This window comes from Triticum urartu, chromosome 2 (assembly GCF_003073215.2).
Source record: "Triticum urartu cultivar G1812 chromosome 2, Tu2.1, whole genome shotgun sequence".
Lineage (NCBI taxonomy): Eukaryota > Viridiplantae > Streptophyta > Magnoliopsida > Poales > Poaceae > Triticum > Triticum urartu.
In genome coordinates, this window is record NC_053023.1 from 23,870,319 (window position 1) to 23,875,444 (window position 5,126).

Consider the following 5,126-nt stretch of genomic DNA (forward strand, 5'->3'; position numbering starts at 1 on the left):
AAGTGGCAGAAAGTGAGCCCACCACGATGGGCCGGCGTCCGGCGTGCTGGCTGGGTGTTGCTCCTGGCGCACTCATGGTGTGTGGTCGACGAAATATAAGGCAAGCCGCCCTCCGCTCCGGTGTTGCGGGAGGAGCAGCTCCAGCGATGGCATCGTGGTCGTCCATGGCCTGGTTGGTTTTGTCGGGAGAAGTCTTGTGCAGGCGTGGGTGCTTGCTGGGTGATGCCGAGCGGCGAGCATGGTGGCAGGGCAGAAGTAGTGGCCGGTGCTGCCTTTTTTAGAACGAAGGTGTCAGATGCGTCCGGCTTTAAATTAATAAAGCCCCAACGGCAGAGTAACACCAATAAGTCTTACAACACCCAAAAGCCACACCGGCCCACGCATAAGGTTCGGACGGAGCTTAAGAAGCTACATGCGCATTACAAGGCTTAGCCCGTACAGAGCACGCAGGCTCGTCAAGCATTCAAAAGAGACCACGGAGACCACCGTAGTCACGGCTCCCTAGCCGCTGCATACACATGCAGGATTCATTCTTGAGCGATCTTGATCAAATCAGCATCCTTGCGCCTCCCCAACAGACTCCACTGCTGCAAAAGGACATTGCATTTGAAGATGATATTAGCCGGATGCGTTGGGAAAGTACCCTCAATCGTGAGTTTATTCCTAGTAAGCCACATGGACCAAAGAAGTGCCCCAACACAACTCCACACGACCCGTTTTCGTTGGGCCTTGCAACACGTCTAAAATGTGAATAAGCTCGGCTGCCGAGCGGGGGTCCCAATGGACCCCAGCCGCCGACCGCACTGTGCTCCACACGAACTGCGCTAAGGGGCACCGAGAGAAAACGTGGTTCGCATCCTCTGGGTCCCCACACAACGCACATGGACCATTGGCCGGACCATTGCGTTTGGCCACGTTCAGGGAGGTGGGCAGCTTATCACGGAACAATTGCCAAAGAAATAGTTTGATCTTCAGTGGTAACCGCGCTTTCCATAACCCTGCAACCACAAGTTGCGACGGCCCCGGGCACAGCTTTCGGTATAAAGAGTTGACCGAGAACTTCCCCGAGCTGGTGTGTGCCCAGCTCACCGAGTCCAGTTGGTCCGAAAGGTCCACCCGATCGATCAACTGCCGCAGGGCCACTAGGCTGGCCTGCTCTTGCCCCTGGAGTTCACGTTTGAACTAAATCTCCGGAGGAGTTGATCGCAGCGCATCGGCCACTGACATGCCTGGATCCACCGCGATGTCGTACAGATCTCGGAATTCCTCCCATAAGGGGCGGGTTCCTATCCATAGATCTGTCCAGAAACGTGTTGATCGACCATCCCCAATCGAGAATTTAGCCCCCAAGGCAAAGGCCGACTTGATCGTCTGGAGATCATTCCAAAAAGGCGAGCCCCTTGCCCTACCCTCAAAGAAATTCCCATTCGGGAAGTATTTGGCCTTGAGGAGATCAACCCACAGACCGGACGCCCCCTGGACAACTTTCCAGATCCACTTACACATCATAGCGATGTTAAGCAGTCTCAAGTTGGTGATCCCAAGGCCCCCCAAGTCCTTGGGTCGACACACCCAGGCCCATTTAACCATATGGTATTTACGGTTCGGGCTAGTTCCTTCCCAAAAGAACTTAGCGCGGAGTGTGTCAAACTTCGCATGCACCCCTTCTGCAAGAAAAAACAGGCCCATAGCAAACATTGGCAAGGAAGAGAGACTTGAGTTCGTGAGAACTAGCCTGGCCGCTTTTGAAAGGAATTTACCCCTCCAAGGACACACCCTACCCCTCACCTTAGCACATAGAGGTTCCCAATCCTCCATCGTAGGTCTTTTGGTGTCAACTGGGAGGCCAAGGTATGTCAGCGGGAATTTGCCCACCTTGCAATTGAGCAAATCGGCTATGCGCCTACCTCCTCCGGCTCAACCCCCATTGTGAGCACCTCACATTTGTGGAAATTTATTTTGAGCCCCAACATGAGCTCAAAACAAATAAGAATCACCTTGACCGACGCAATGTTGTGGTGCTCTGGGCGAAAGAAAAGCAGCGTGTCATCTGCGTATTGTAGATGCGTCACTCCCCCTGGAATGAGGTGGCCTACCAACCCTTGGATGTGGCCAGCCCCGGCCGCTTTCCGAAGCATTGCGGATAGAGCATCTACAACAAAATTGAACAGGAGTGGGGACATCGGGTCACCCTGCTTGAGTCCGCGTTTGTTCCGGAAGAAATGCCCTATTTCTCCGTTCACCGCAACTGCAGTTTGGCCTCCCAACACCAATTGCATAATTCGGTGTACCCAAACCGCGGAAAAGCCTCTACTGGTAAGCACCTGCCACAAGAAATCCCAATTCACACGGTCGTATGCTTTTTCGAAATCAAGTTTCAACAACACCGCCGATTCCTTAGTGCGCTTAAGTTCATGAACAATCTTTTGAAGGGCGAGCGGTCCCTCTAAAATGTTGCGACCGCGAATGAAAGCAGATTGGTTACGATTAATCGAGCGGTGCACTATCGGTCCTAGTCTATTGGCGCATGCTTTAGCACAAATTTTGAAAGGCATGTTAATGAGTGCAATCGGCCGGAATAGTCTAATGTTGTCTGCCCCTTGGACCTTCGGGACGAGCGTTAAGACTCCAAAATTGAGGCGCGATATGTCAACCATCCCCCGCATGAAGCCGTTGCATATCTTGAAAATAGGGCCCCTAAGGAGAGGCCAGAAGCGCTTGAACATAGCCACCGGCCACCCGTCTGGCCCGGCGCCGTGTCCACTTTCATACCAAGAAGAGCGGCGTCAATCTCTTCTGGCAGGAACGCGAGACCCAGCGCGTCGTTCTCACAGCCCAACACACGTTACGAGTCCTCCCAAATGTACGCATGAAGGCCCGCCCCCTGGGCCTCACACGTACCCATCAAATTGATATAGAACTCATATATGTGTTGAGAGATGTCCTCCTGTCGCAACAGAAGCCCTTGCTCTGATTGCAACCTCGGGATGGAGCACTTCCGACGACGCCCGTTAGCATAAGCTTGGAAATACTTAGTGTTGGTGTCGCCCTTCAGTATCCATTTCAGACCACTTCGTCGGCGCCAGTATTCTTCCTCCGCGCGAAGTGAAGCTTCGACCTGACCCTCCAGATCATAGCGATGAGCCCATTCCTGCTCCGAAAAGGCCTGAGCATCAGCCATAGCATCAATCCTTGCGATTTCCGCTAGGATCGCGGCTCGCTGCTCTTTGTCACTCCTCCCTAGGTTTGCACCCCATCCCTTGAGGCTAGCCCTGAGCCGACCCCCAACCGCGTTCCAAAATTCCATCGGGCCCCTCTGGGGTCCTATCGAATTAACACACGCCCACCATTTCTCCCTGAAAATCTCCTCGAAGCCTGGTACTTCGAACCAGGCAGTTTCAAAGAAGAAGCGTGCGCTGCGCCGCATCCTCTCCTCCCCCGAGGAATAGACGAGGGCCGGTGCTGCCTCTCGGGGCTTGCGACGCGAGTGAGTGGTTCTTATGAGCTGGAGCTATGCGCTTCGGCGTCGCCGGCGGCTGCAGCAACGATGGTTCCGCCGCAATTGCGTTTGAATCACACACCGACACGAAAACCCTTGGTGCGGACTCACCTCCGGGTCCTCCGCCCCCTACCTGAATGCATGCTCGAAAAAAAGGGGGATCCACCATGGTGCATGGCCTCTACTTCCTCCGACCACGAAGCGTCAACTTTTTTTGCTTTTTACTATGTTTTGTATTCTTTTTCTCATTTGTGTTCGCCATTTTTTCTCTTATTTTCTGTGATCCTTAAATTTTTAGCACTACATGAGCCAAGTCTCATTTCTCTTAATTTTTCATTTATTTGTATTTCACTTACTATGGACCGGATCTACAGGGTAGAAGACATCACGTCACTCTACAAATCATTACTTCACTCATTCTCAATTCTTTTTCTTTTTCTTTTTCTTTTTTTGCGGATGACTCACTCATTCTCAATATGGTTTTATATTATGATGCCTAAGTATAATTGTTGGCATTTTGACGAAACAAGATTTAAATAAACTCTAGAAACAAAGTAAAAATCTGAAAAATTAACAACTTTAGGAAATAATATACCCCTACATGGTGTGTGAATAACTTTGAAAGATGGTCGTTGGATGAAGCCAATCTGACAGTGTAGAGATGCCAAATACGAGCATTACTGGCCGTTGGATATCATCTACATTCCACCAAATTCTGCCACATGTACAATTTAGAAGACTCCATGGTTGAACTTAAGCATAATGCACAAACCTCAAAACACAAACACTTCTCCTTTGTTCTAGAATCTTTCGTATCATAATTGTCCAAAAAAATTCTAGATGAATAGCCATTATTTGTTTTTACTTTATGCTTGACAACGCACGATTCCATGAATCTTAAATAGATTATTTTTTTATAAAAACTAATTGATTTTGAATGAGTTGAACTATGAGAATTAAACGAACATCTACATCATGCATATATGATTCAAAGCTTACATGCTAGTGTGGTATTTATTTATAATTTAGTTGCCAAATCTCATGCTTGCAATGCACGTGTACCATACTAGTAGAAAATAATTCAACAATAACCAAAAGAAAAAGATTTGCTACTCATAAACTGAGAAAGGGCTCATCTATAAATAACTAAAAAGTCAAAAACTTGGGTAAGAGAATTTGAAATGTTAGAGAATCCACTACTATAGCAAACACTTCATTTACTCAAGTTTGAACAGACATTAAGAAAAAAAATCGAGTACAAACTATCAACCTGGCGGCTAGTTCTTATCAGCAGTTGTAGAACTTGGCCGGCAATAATCGCCAAAAAATTTGAATGCAACATGACAATTCAAAATGCAACAACTATGGTATTACTCTTATTGCAAACTGTTTTTCACACGTCACGCATTATGTCTTCACAAATAAGCACCAGAACGGGGAATTTTTCACTAGAGAAGGCCTAGAAAGAGACGTTAAGGTTTGCAGTTGATCAAGTGGTGCAGATGAGCAATATATGAATATATCATCACCAAATCACAACCAGAAATGGAACGTTTCAGGGTTGCATTACACAGCAAGTCAAAATATCAGTTGATTAGTCTGCTGTTTACCAGGCACCCAGCCACAA